Source organism: Macrotis lagotis, chromosome 1, assembly GCF_037893015.1.
Source record: "Macrotis lagotis isolate mMagLag1 chromosome 1, bilby.v1.9.chrom.fasta, whole genome shotgun sequence".
Classification (NCBI taxonomy): Eukaryota; Metazoa; Chordata; class Mammalia; order Peramelemorphia; family Peramelidae; genus Macrotis; species Macrotis lagotis.
Window position 1 is genome coordinate 130,459,602 of NC_133658.1, and position 14,740 is coordinate 130,474,341.

Consider the following 14,740-nt stretch of genomic DNA (forward strand, 5'->3'; position numbering starts at 1 on the left):
GCAATAGACTTTGGTCTTTGTTTAAATTCCACAGCTCTTTCTCTGGATATAGATGGTATTCTCCATCACAGGTGCTCTAAAATTGTCCCTGATTATTGCATTGATGGAATGAGTAAGTCCATTAAGGCTGATCATGACCCCTCATATTGCTGCCTTGCAATGTTCTGGTTCTGCTCATCGCGCTCAACATCAGTCTTTCTAGGCTTCTCTGAAATCTCATCCCTCTTGATTTCTAATAGAAATGTATGTATGTTCCATAACATACATAAACCACAATTTGTTCAGCTATTCCCCAATTGATGGACATTCACTTGATTTCCAATTCTTTGCTACCACAAACAGGGATGCTATAAATATTTTTTGTATAAGTGATGTTTTTACCCTTTGGCATGATCTCTTGAGGGTACAGAGCCAATAGAAGTATGCACATTTTTATAATTCTAAATTGCTCTCCAGAAAGGTTAGATGAGTTCACAGCTCCACCAACAACTTATTAGTGTCCCACATTTCCCACATCCCTTCCAACATTGAACATTGTTATGGAGTGCTATTCTTTAAGAAACCATGAATGTTAGACTTTAAAGAATAATGAGACTTTTTTTTTAGGGTGTTTTTTTTTTGCAAGACAATGAGGTTAAGTGGCTTGCCCAAGGCCACACAGCTAAGTAATTATTAAGTGTCTGAGGTCGGATTTGAACCCGGGCACTCCTGACTCCAGGGCAAGTGCTCTATATACTGTGCTACCTAGCCACCCCTTTAAAGAAGAATGGAAAGAATTACACAAACTGATCCTGAATGAAGGGAGTAGAACCAAGAAAACAATGTACACATTAACAGTGACATTGTGAGCTGATCAACTATAATTAGCTATCAGCGGTTCAGAGCCCTGTTTTGGACTATGCCATTCACATCCAAAGGTGGGAGGGAAATAAACACAGAATCTGAATGGATATTATCTTCTTTTTTAAAATTTCTCTTATGTTTTTTCCTTCCTATGCCATGATTTTCTTTCTTTTCCCTTAATCCTAATTCCTCACATATACAAAATAATTAATATGTAAATATGTTAAACACAAATGTACATGTACAACTTTTTCCAGATGTTTACTCCTGGGGGGGGGCGAGGTTGGAAAGGGAAGGTAGTAGAAAAGTGTGCAACATAAATATGCATGTGGATGAATGTTGAAAAACTTTCATAACAGGTAACTGGGAAAAGAAAAAAGAAAAAAAGTTCACATTTCAGGCACAGAATTCTTGAAGAGATTGGCCTTCCCTCTAGGCCCAAGCCTCAATGGAACTCTGCAAAGATGATTTTAGGTCCTTGGTCTGACTCTGAGACAGGTGTTCTAATGCATCCCAAGTTGATATTCTATAGGAAGTTGCCAATATTCTCAAGAGACCTTGGTACCCTAAGAGAGGAGAAATTTAACCCTGGTTAATCATCTGAACTGGTTCAAAGATAGGAGTATTAAATGAAATACAGTATATAAAATGTTTTGCAAATCTTAAAAGTTAAAATGAATGAAAATCATTATCAATATCATCATCATTATTATTATTATTATTTCCCTCCTTGAAAAATAATTGGAGCCTTGGTAAAGAAAGGATCATTACTGGAACCTTAGAAATCTCACCAATTTCTCTCAACTAAGAGACTTCTCCTTCTAGAGTGTCAAGAAAGAGTTCTTTGGCTAAGAAAGATGGTTACCACTCATCTGGGTTCTAATGGCGCTAATAAGATTGGGTCCAAAAGGCATAGAAAAGGAAGACTAGCAGAGAAAACAGAAAAAAGCAATAGGTGAATTCTTTACCTATTAACCATAGTATGTAGAAGGGGTTGGCAAACTTTGTGCCACTACTTCTCTACCTCTCATTCCTGTACTTGGAGCAAGGAAAAAAATGAAAGATCTACGAGCCTTTGTCATCATCAACCATTGTTAATGACACAAAGTTATCACCTATACCTACATGCCCTGTAACCCTCTCCTCACACCTACCATAAGCAATGAGTCCTCAGTACAGTGACATAAAAATCAAGATGAAAGAAAGAATTGGGAACAATAGGATAAATAATTCAGCAGTCATCTGAAACTTAAAATGCAAAAAATGAAAAGAATTTAAAATGAAAACACAAAGGTTAAAAATATAACCTTGATTTCCCCCCCCAAAAAAAATTCTCAGAAATAAAATAAAACTAAGGGAAGGAGAAAGCAGAAAGATAGGGATAATTATCTCTTATTTTTCCTCCCTTACTCAAGGATTGGATCTATTAAAGCGGACAAGCCCAGGAAACTCTGGGCTCAGAAAATAAGAGAGAAGGACCAGGATGTACAAGGAGTCTCTGCTGAGGAAACTCTATTCCCCTGCTCTGCAGAAAAGATAAGAAGTAGAATGGAACCTGACCAGTCCTGCTCGTGATTAGAAGTATGAGCCATGGCGCTATGGCACCTGCATCTCATTGGCTAAATGGATGGCACTGGGTTCTCCTGAGCTCTCAGGAGGTAACCCTGAACTATGACATGCGTAATTATACACAGAAGGCTACAAGATAATACTCAGGAGGTGGGGATAGGGGAGGACACATGCAGAGAGCTATCCCCAAAGTACCCATCTTTCCTCTACCCCTTGGTATGATGTCTTCTTGGCCTCTGGCTAAGAGGAAAGGACAGATTGGGGGAGAGAATGTGGGAAACAAAAGTTCTTATAATGGTATTTACTAGCTGTGTTACCTTGGACAAGTCTCTTAACTAAGAACCCCTGTTTTTTCAGCTGTAAAATGAAGAGGTTGAATATGATTGACTCTAAGGTTCCTTCCAGCTATAGATCTGTTTTTCACTGAATCTCAGTATCCCCAGCTGTTTCTGGTTGGATTGCTTTAGAAAAAATCTGAGCAGCTATTGGTAAAGAGATGTAGTCTGCCTGGGAAAAAGGAGAGTAAAAGGTAACTAGGGAAGAATCATAAAAGTGAGGGATGTGGCAGACTCTGATCTTTATCACACACACCCCGCCCCCAACACTCTTCATCTCCAATCCCATGGTCATAATAGCAGCTGCTATATCCTTATGAAAAGAGAAATCAGAATCAAGCCACAAAACCTCCTTCCTCCTATCTTACCTCCTTATCCCTGCAACAAATCTGGATTTGTGAGCAGAAGCCATCCCTAGGAGATAGAAAATGACTACAAGGTGAATTTTGCTCCTGTATGAATCAAGACTCACCTCTTTACCTATCACTTCTACCCTAGGACAGGTCCACAGGCAAACTAGTGTGTGTCCAAGACTTCTACACTGCTCTAGGGGGTGATGGATTAGGATCTCAGGGCTCCTCAGCTGGTGGATAAGGGGATCAAAAGAATTTGATGAAATTCTTTCCTTCCTTCTTTACCAGTTAAAACTTTTTTGGACCCAGATCATGCCCAAATATTGACCAATGCCTGATTGGTTTTGCAACTACATATGTATGTGCATGTGCATGTATGTGTGTATACACACATACATGCACATACACATATACTCAGACATGTAGACATAGATACACATATGTAATCATACACATACATATATTCACAAATGAAAAATTATTAAACACATAGTGTGCTTAATATATACATACATGCACATGTATATACATTTGTTCTATCTATAATTTCCATAATAATTATAATTTATCCATAATATAAATGTACAAATAAACTATGTTTATATTTGCATATATAAATATATAGTCTTATAGATGCTATATATAATTTTATTTATACATGTATACATATATGTATATTATAATATATAATCATATATACCGAAGCAGATTATATCATCAGTGTGTACCAGAGAGAGAAGCCTTTAAGACTCTAATTTTCAGCCACAAAGAAGGAGGAAAAACTCCAAGGGAACCTATCACCTCTATAATTGACTACACTTTAAGAGAACTCTACAGAGTCCATGGGCACCAGTGTTAACCCCTCTCACCACTCTCCTGTGGCCCTGCTTTCCTTCCTTTCTCCCTCCCTTCCTTGCTTCCTTCCTTTCTCCCTTATTCCTCCCCTCCTTCATCTCTTCCTTCCTATGCAAAATAAAATGAATCATCATCTAAAAGGAAAACAGTATGAAAATATATACCATGAAATCCCCACAGGGCAAAGCAGCAAGGGGTAGGGAGGGGGCACAACTATCTAAGGTTAATATCCTTTCTCTTACTACCCTACTCCAGCTAAAGTTGTGACAGTAGACAGTCCAGGAAGCCTCAGGCTCAGAAAACAAAAAAAAAAAAAAAAGAGGAAATAGATGATAGATTGATAGATAGATAGACAGATAGATAGATATAGATACTTCTAAAAAAGAACCAAGTTTTTTTTTTCATGATACACACATTTCAGATTTTTTTCCTGAATGACTGAAACTATTGACAGAAGATCTGGGATATAAAGGAACCTCAATGATGTGGGAGGTCCACTCAATAAAGTGCTCTTCCACTCACTGACATATATTTTGTGTGATTCTTAAGTCTCCCGTGTTTGACTTATTATAGTGGCTTTAGTCTATGAATGTTGAACAGTTTAGCTACTCATGCTCCTTTTCTTCTCCAACCTTAAAGATCTTCCTTGCTTTTGGCATCCAATTAATAATGTTCCACGACAATATGTCCTTATGACTTTAAACCTGAAATAAAATGCGATGCCTTTTCCAAAGTCCTCCCCTTTCCCAGAATCTATGGGACTATGGGATTGCCAGGCAGACTGTGTGTCTCACTCTCGGAATGGATACTAGTTCCTTATTGTTCAATTGAAGATTTGGGGAGCTTCTTTGGCAATAGCTTTGGCAAAAACCCCAACTGTGGGCAAACTACAATCCCCAAAACCAATAACTTCATAAGTAACATCAGACCCAGATCATGCCCAAATATTGACCAATGCCTGATTGGTTTTGCAACTACATATGTATGTGCATGTGCATGTATGTGTGTATGCACACATACATGCACATACACATATACTCAGACATGTAGACATAGATACACATATGTAATCATACACATACATATATTCACGAATGAAAAATTATTAAACACATAGTGTGCTTAATATATACATACATGCACATGTATATACATTTGTTCTATCTATAATTTCCATAATAATTATAATTTATCCATAATATAAATGTACAAATAAACTATGTTTATATTTGCATATATAAATATATAGTCTTATAGATGCTATATATAATTTTATTTATACATGTATACATATATGTATATTATAATATATAATCATATATACCGAAGCAGATTATATCATCAGTGTGTATTTCTGTGTGTGAATATAAACACATGTGTAGATATGAAACTCATGTCATCTACATAGTTGTGCACATATTATACATAATACATATGTGTATTAGTGTATATAAACTTTATTTTTACACATATAATATGCATTTAACATATAATGTTTATATTATGTTTGCTGTTGATTATATTATTTACATATTTTAATATATTATATAGTGCATATTTTATATATTTATTTATATAGATATATAATGGGTATATGTAAACACATTTATAAGTGTAATTATAAACTTTATATTTACATATAATACTTACCTAGGAAGAGAGGGGAGGATCATCCTCATCAGCCTCTGCAAAGCTTTCCTCCTTTCATTCATTAGTGGGCAACCCCCTATAGGACATAATGCCTCTATACAGTGAGCATACTTTAGCACCACCATCCCCCCCACCCCCACATGTACACACCCCATCCCGCCTGGAAAGCTAAAGCCAAGCACAGCTGCAGAATCAGGAAGACAGTGATAAATACCAGGACGATGAAAGCGCAGCTGAGGCTAAATCCCAGCCGCCCCAGGGAGATGAGAAGGCACCAGCCCTTCCCTAAGGGAAATCTCTGGGGACTTAGAGGCTGTTCTACTTCAGTTCAGAGTAAATTAGTCCCCCAGATCAGATTGGAAGTCCAAGGGGCTACTGAGGAACTCTGTGCACCTCATTCCCTCGCTAGGGGCACAGGGGAGTGGTGAGAGGGGTTAACACTGGTGCCCATGGACTCCGTAGAGTTCTCTTAAAAAGTAGTCAATTATAGAGGTGATAGGTTCCCTTGGAGTTTTTATCCTTTGTGGCTGAAAATTAGAGTCTTAAAGGCTTCTCTCTCTGGTACTGTAAAAAGTCTTAGCTGGTAAGAGGTCATTCTTCAGAGAAAACAAGGAAGAATTTTCACCAGGTGGAAAAGAAACTCACAGGTGTAAATACCTTCAGTAATGATAATTGATTGGGTTGCAGAGGTATGTGTTCATTTCTACCACAGTTTCAGTTGTATTTAAGCATTACTTAATACCTTGGGCAAGTAACTTTCCATCGTTGGCCCTGGTTTCTTCACCTGTAAAATGAGGGGTGGAAGGAAGGTCCAGCTTCCCTTCCTTGTGAGCCTATGTTTTTATATTTCTTTCCTTAACTGTTTTTAATTCTACCTCCTTCAGAAGAACAATTGACATTCTAATAAGGTGTCCTGGATATTTACTGTCCAAAATAATTATCTTGTCCTGAGATTCAATCCCATAAACAAGGAAGGAATGGATGTCTCCAAAGGTTGGTAGAAAACTGCCACTGTTGCCTTGACTCTCCAAAGACAAGCCAGACATGAATCCCAACAATTACTGGAGTCTAAGAAATCACATTGCCCTGGAAATTCAAATGGCAGCCACCTCCTAACTATATCTGCAGCAAAGAGATGGACTCAGAAGACCTGCACTCTCCCCCAAATATGTCCCTTCTATTGCCCTCTTCCAGTATCTTCAGTTGCACTGTCAGGATTCATTCCTTTAGGTCAAAGCAAGATGGCCTCCAGAAAAACCATCATCAGTTATGACTTGGATATGAGCCTCTTCAACTTTGAGGGAGCTGAGTTTGGAGATGTTGGAAGATGAGTCGTAATAAAGTGGGACTCACTGAAAATTTGGGTTGGATATAGGGCAGGGTTCTGAACAACTGGAGATGGTCTGAGAATACTGAGCAACTAGGGGAAAGAAGACAAAGCTGGAGATGAGAGAGGAAGACAGAAATGATCAGGGAAGAAACCTGAAGACAAATTTAAACCTGAATCATGGTTTTTTCTTTTCATAATTGACCTATTTACTTTATTGTTGTTCAGTCATTGTTAATATTTTGTGACCCCATTTGGGGTTTTCTTGGCAAAGATCCTTCCCCAACTCATTTGGTAGATGAGAAAACTGAGGCAAGCAGGTTTGACTTGCCCAGGGTCACCCAGCTAGTAAGTGTCCAAAACTGCATTTGAACTCAGGTCTTCCTTACTCCAGGCCCAGTGCTCTATTCACTGAGCCATTAGCTGCTTCTATATGCTTACCTAACTCCAATAGTCATAGCATCAAAGAATCACAGATCTAGATCTGAAAGAAACCTTAGAAATTAACTACTCCTACTCTCCCTGCCCTCTCCATTTTTACAGACTAGAAAATTAAAGGCTCAAAGATTTTTAGTGATTTTTCTCAAGCTCACATGGATTTTAAGTAACAAAGGCAAGCAAGATTCAAATTTTATGATCCTAAATCTAGTGCTCAACAAATATATAATGAGGGTCTCCTTATATTAGGTATTTTGAATTAGTACTATATAGATGTTTCTTGAATTAAAAGAATAGCTATTTAAAAGATATAATTGTAGTATATAGGATGATTGGTTCTTGTCCTCTATTATCGAAGACCAAAATGACATCATTATGTTCGAAACAAATTACAGTGTGTCTGACTGTGGCTGATCAGACTAACATGAGCTCAGAACGCTCTACCACAAGTTGGGCAGAAAAAGTGAACACCTGGGTGGGGAACTCTAAACTTACTGATGTCACCTTTCCTTTGAGCTGCTTCCATTCTGTCTTCCTTACAGAGGGCACACCATGCTGGGCCGTCCTGTACTAGTGTCCCATTCTGTGCAATCAGTTCTAAAGTTCTTCAATTAAACCTTCAGGGTTTCTCAGTATCTCTTCTGATCACCTTGTGCCCTATGTGAGTTCTCCATAAAATAGTTTTTTTTGGCAAGTGTACATCTGGCATTCTAACAACATGTCCAGCCCATCATAGTTGCACCCTCTGTAGTAATGTTGGAATGCTGGGCAGTTTAGCTCAAGAAAGGACCTCGGTGTCTGGTATCTTCTCCTGCCAGGTGATCTTCAGAATATTCCTAAGACAATTCAGTTTTCTGACACGGCGCTGGTAGACTGTCCAGGTTTCATAAGCATATAGCAATGAAGTCAGCACAAAAACTCTGTAGACCTTCAATTTGGTTGTCAGTCTAAAACTTCTTTTCTCCCACACTTTCTTTCAGAGCCTCCCCAAAACCGACTAGCTCTGGCAATGTGTGTGTCAACCTCGTTGTCAATGTGTACTTCCCTGGAAAGGACACTGCCAAGGTAAGTAAACTTGTCCACAGTGCTCAAAACTTCTCCATTTGCTGTAATATGGTTCCACATATGGATAGTGTGGTGCTGGCTGATGGAGCACCTATATTTTCTTGGTGTTAATTATTAGACCAAAATTAGCATAAGCAGCAGATCGATGCATACTTTGTTGCATCTCAGCTTCAGAGGCTGAATTGAGAGCACAATCATCTGCAAATAGAAGATCATGACCAACACTCCTTCCATTTTCATCTTGGCTTGTAGCCTTTTCAAGTTGAAAAATTATCTTCAATGCAGTAGCTGACCCAGAGACCATGTTCATCCTCAGTGAAGGCATTTGATAACATGGCTGAAAACATCATGCCAAAAATTATGAGAAGAGTAAGGACATATCCTTGTTTTACTCCATGGTGACCAGGAAATCTTAAGAGCATTGTCCACTATCCAGAACCTGGGCATGTATGCCATCATGGAATTGACAGACAATACTGATGAACTTCTTTGGGGAACCAAATTTTGACATAATTTTCCATAAGCCCTCATGACTGATGGTATCAAAGGTCTTGGTCATATCTACAATGTTGTATACAGACTTCTACTGTGATAGAAATAAATTAAAGGAATAGAAATGTAGTATAGAGAATAAAACTTTAGACTCAATATTAGAAGACTTGAGTTTGAAACTTAGCTTGACTACTTATTTAGTGTGACATGGGGCAAATCTCTTCCTTTCTCTGGGTTCCAGTTTCCTTCTGTGTAAAATAAAGGTGAATGACAGCAAATGTGCAAAATCAAAAACAGTCTTTGTTGGAGGGGTCAATGGAAGTCACATTTATATATTGTTCATGGGGATCTGAATTGACCTAACAAATTTAGAAAAAATATCTTGGAATTATAGAATGATGTCTCTTCAACTACCTTGGTTACCCTATTCAATATATTCCTAAGGACAGAAAATCAGGACGAATAGTATAGAAAACAGGTACATAGTATGCTAAACACTGGGAACAGCAGTTTTGAAGAGTAAATAACTGGGAATGAGGTGAGTATTCATCAATTAGGGAACAACTGAACAAATTGTAGTATGTCCATGTAATGGAATGCTATTTTGCAATAAGAAATGATGAATGTGAGAAATTCAGAGAACTACTGTCTGAGAAATTTGTATGAAGTGAAATAAGAACCAGCAGAACAGCACATACAATGACTACAATAATGGGAATGAGAAGAACCTAAGAGGAAGTTGAACTCTAAATAATCAGAATGACAAATCAAAAGTCCCAGAGAACAGCTGATACAACCCTCTGTTCTCCCAGGATAGAGACTTACAGAGGCAATTGTAGTGATTATTTTCTTTAGCTGTTTTTCTGTTGTGATGAGGAAGGGTTCCTCTTTGGGAACAGCAGACGCAGCATCCAGAAATGACAGAGACATAAAAAACATAAGGCTGATATCAATAAAATGTATTAAAATTAAATATAAAGGAGAGGTTTTGATCTTTACAGGTCCTTACAGCTATACCCCAACTAAATGAAAATTATAAAACATAAGTTTTTGCCTCCAGAAGCTTATGATCTTATGGAAGCATATAGAATATGTATGAAAATATTAACCAAACAACAAAGTCCATGGTAAACCCCAAATATTGTCATATAAACAGTAAACATCTTTTCTGCCCTAAAATGATTGATTAATCCAACAATGAGAGAGTGTCTTAGAAAAGTGAAGAGATGGAGTACCCAAGTTCTGAAAACAGGTGGACAAGAGTCCTTCCCTGGGAAGAAGCTCTGTGTGCTGAAATAGACTAAATTACTAGAATTGGACATTAAAAAGTTAGTAATGACTTAGTTGGTTCTGAATATCTGGTGCCAACATGACTTATTTCTGAAGTTATCCTATTAGGCATCTGGGGCCAGACCTGGCAGGCACATCTGCCAAGTACAGAAAGTGTTGATTTTAGTTGTAAATAATCTCTGAAACAACCCCATGAATTAGCCTAACCATTACACATCTGAGAACATGAAATCCCAGAAATGGAAAAGCTCTGTTAAGTCAGCTAGGTCATTCCTAGAGACCCACTGAAGGCCTATTCCAAGTCCCAAATAGTAAGTGTTAGGGTATACTTCGCTAAAGAAAAACTTGAAAATATTAGGAGCCTGAGAAGAAATCTCACCCCTCTTTTTTGTGTGTCACTGACTCTAGGTCACCATATCCCAAAAACAAATTTACTGTCTTTCCCCTTAAACTGGTTCTTCATCACAATCTCAATTTTGGGATTATCTCTGACTCTTCTTCATATCCAATTAATTCCTCATATCCAATTAAGTTACCAAATCCTGCCAATTCCTTAACATAGAATCATAATCCTTTATGTAAATCCATTCCAGAGAAGTGCTGGTAATGTTTAACAACCAGTTCTCCCAGGCAAAAACATAACCCCAACACATTTTTAGATTTAATCTGTATTAATATTTTCTCTATCACTTTCTTAAATCTAGACAATCAATAAAAGAGTAACTCAGGCCCTGATTGATAGCCTTTGGGGATTTCTAGGGTATAAATGCTCACTCTGAAATTTTAACAATAAATTCTCTAGAGGTCAAAGCTACTCCAGAACAGGAGCCTGCCCTACTCCTTAGAGTATCCAATTCTATCCCCTTTATGGGAAAAGCCTCATTCTCTGTGAAAAAGCTTCAGGGTGAATTTCTCACATTCATTATTTTTAATTGCAAAATAGCATTACATGGATATACTACAATTTGTTCAGTTGTTCCCTAATTGATGAATACTCACCTCCTTCCCAGTCATAGGGATCCCTATGACACTGAATACTGTGTATGTAGAGGTGCCTATCGTTCTGTTATACTTTCTCTGAAATCTCCACACTTATAGAGCATCCCTGAACAAAGTTCCCACTTAGAATAAGAAGTACCATGGTGATCATTTATTTCATAGAACCCAAGAAACTGAAACCCAGAGAGATTCAGAGAAATTCTCCATATCACAGAGCTAATTAATAGACAATTCAGGGTCTTATTCAGATATCCAGCTTTACTGGATTATAGAACTCAGAGTAGGAAGGTACCTTCACTACCAATTAATCCAATCTTCTCACTTTAATAGTAAGGAATTTGAAATTCAGACTGGTGTAGCCAATTTGCCCAAGATTACACAAATGATTAAAGAAGGAATCAGGATTAAAACCATTATTTTAAACTCTAAATCCTATGCTTTCCTCCATACTATTCCCCTTTCCCTGTTCAAATCCAAAAATCTTCAAATATTCTTCACCCCCCCACCCCAACCATTCTTTTTTTTTTAGGTTTTTGCAAGGCAAATGGGGTTAAGTGGCTTGCCCAAGGCCTCACAGCTAGGTAATTATTAAGTGTCTGAGACCAGACCCAGGTACTCCTGACTCCAGGGCCGGTGCTTTATCCACTGTGCCACCTAGCCACCCCCACCCCAACCATTCTTAAAAGAGATGAATTTTTATTATTAAGAGCCCATCATTACAGTTTCTAAAACCTTTGTCCCAAAATCCAAATCCTGTCTTCCTAACTAGACTGGTCACTTCCCAAAGTTACCTTTCTCTTCTGAAACCGTTTTTAAGGGACAACAGTGATAGAAACAGCAACTGTCATCCTAAGAGTTTCAGTTTCTGACCTAATCTTTCATAAATCTTAGAGGAATTTTCCTTAGGGCATGATCAATTTTTCTCATGTGAATCACCAGAAAAGGGTAATGGTCCCCAGGTTTAACAAGTCGTGGAAGGTCCTTCTCCACATCTGTGCACCCACACCCTGGGACACCAGTAGACTTTACTAATGCTCATGTCACAATGACATGTAGCTGCCTCAGTTAGCCGCTCATCAAAGAGTCATCAACCACTGTGACTCATCTTATTTCCTATGACCAGACCAAGGTAGCTTCTCAGAGACAACTCTGACTTTTCCTTGTCATTCACAAGAAATTATTACCTCCTTAGAGTATCCAATTCTATCCCCTTTACAGGAAAAGCCTCATTCTATTTGACAAAGCTTCAGGGTTTCAGTGATAGTTTATGCCTTTCTCCTCTAAGATGTTCTACTCTCTAGGATCAGAAATAGATTTGCATTCCCTTCCCCGAATGCAGTTAAATATCACAGTGGATAAGGCTGGGCCTGAAATAAGGAAGATCTAAATTCAAATCTAGTCTCAGATATTTATGAGCTATGTGACCCTGGACAAATTGTTTAACCTCTCTCAATTTCATTTTCCCCATTTATAAAATGGGGATAATGATAGTACCTACTTCAGAGTTTTTTGAATGAGCCAAATGAGATTTCCAAACTCAAAATATTATATAAATGTTAGCTAATAGTAGTAGTAGTATTTCTCTAAGGTAGCTATAGAAAGAATCATCTTCCTCCCTGGAAAGGAGGAAAAGGTTTGATAGAAATTATCAGATTGGGGTGGCTAGGTGGCACAGTGGATAAAGCACCGGCCCTGGAGTCAGGAGTACCTGGGTTCAAATCCGGTCTCAGACACTTAATAATTACCTAGCTGTGTGACCTTGGGCAAGCCACTTAACCCCATTTGCCTTGCAAAAAACCTTAAAAAAAAAAAAAAGAAAAGAAATCAGATTACAGGATAAACAGGTCAAATGAATTCAGAAATACTTTAGGAACAAGGATGCATCACTTAATCAATAGCAAAGACCAATAACAAATACACTTCACTGGAATTGATAAAGGTAACAAAATAATTTTACCTCTGGATGGAGCTTATACAACGACCAAGATAAAAAAATGGAATCAAAAGACCTTCCATGAACATCATCATGTGAACTCAGCCTACAATATGATCATAGAGATGCACTGAACAAATAATAGGGAGAGATGTTAGAGGTCATCTGATCAATTCTCTCATTTTACTTGAGTCCTGCAGTTTTGTTTGTGGTCAGGGTTTATGCTGACAATTCAAGAAGAGGTCATTGCTATCAAAAATTACAGAAAAGTTCTCTTTTCTGGATTAATTAATCAATACTGCTTTTATAAGGAAATATGTGCAATATGGTGATGGTGGTATTTGGTTGTGAGCTTATGGACTATAGCATACCAATGCTATTCATGGTGTTTTCTTATCTTCTTCACCAAATAAATTTAAGGCAAAACTGTTCTGCAGCCTTTGAATTCAAACAAGCCTAGGGAATATGTTTGAAGTCTACCAAGGACCTAGATGAACCCTGTCGAGTGAACCCTAAGATCTGACTTACCTGTAAATTAATTGACTTAACTATATTGCTGAGTCTGCTAGACCAGAAGTGAGGAAAATAATACTGGAAGAATAGAAAATGAGCAGTTTCATTTACACACACTGAAATATTGAAGACCAGGTTCATTCCTCTTCTAATATGCTTAACTATCAAGCTTTTGTAGTGGTATTAACCTCAACATTGTTTATGATCTGGAACTGGGGTTTTTTTGTTTGTTTTTTTTAGTTTTTTGCTAGGCAGTGGGGTTAAGTGGCTTGCCCAAGACCACACAGCTAGGTAATTATTAAGTGTCTGAGATCGGATTTGAACTCAGGTACTCCTGACTCCAGGGCAGGTGCTTTATCCACTGCGCCACCTAGCCGCCCCCGGCACTGGTTTTAAATGCTCCTGAAAACCCATCTTCTATATACCTTGAGACTCCTACTCTTTCTTTAGAAAACATGTCTGTTACACTAGGACTACAAATGGTTTTATTTTATTAGGAGCATTCAAAAATCCTAGGATCTGAGGTCCTCAATCAAGCAGGTAGATTAGTGACTAAAGGGAACAAGGTCAATTAATTGATTAGAAAAATATTTTTAAAGTTTATTTAGTTAATATAAGCCTGATATTGCTAACAAACTATCAAAATATTAGATTTTCTTGACAAATTTTCCTTTTCCAGTGGATTAAGGCAACCAGAGATTAAGTGACTTGCCCAATGTCACACAGCTGATAAATGTTTGAGGTCAAATTTGAACTCAGATCTTCCTAACTACAGTCTCAATGATCTTATCGACTAAGACACCTAGCTGCCTCCTATAAAAAATTTCAACTCCTGCCAAATAACTAACAATAACCAGCACAAAATGATGGCTAAAAATATACAAAAGAAGCAAATTATCTTTCATGAAATGGAAATTCTACAAATATTATCATGCTACCAACATGGATCCCAAAACATCATGAAGAACACAACTGATAAATAACCCCAAATCACCCAGACAGAACACTGATCCTTAAACACTTCAAAATAACATCTTCATTTGATATTATCTCAACAAAGACTCATAATTTCCCAACT

At 37.7% G+C, this 14,740-nt stretch overlaps 1 long non-coding RNA gene across 1 annotated transcript; it reads right to left on the bottom strand.

Annotated features, from left to right (window-relative positions):
• Nucleotides 1-1,134: 1,134 nt before the first annotated feature.
• On the bottom strand, nucleotides 1,135-11,514 carry LOC141514218 (uncharacterized). Its single transcript, XR_012475972.1, has 4 exons — nucleotides 11,217-11,514; nucleotides 9,753-9,814; nucleotides 5,606-5,681; nucleotides 1,135-1,409 (listed from the first exon to the last, which is right to left on the bottom strand). It is a non-coding gene; the product is annotated as an uncharacterized LOC141514218 (long non-coding RNA).
• Between the last annotated feature and the right edge of the window lie 3,226 nt (nucleotides 11,515-14,740).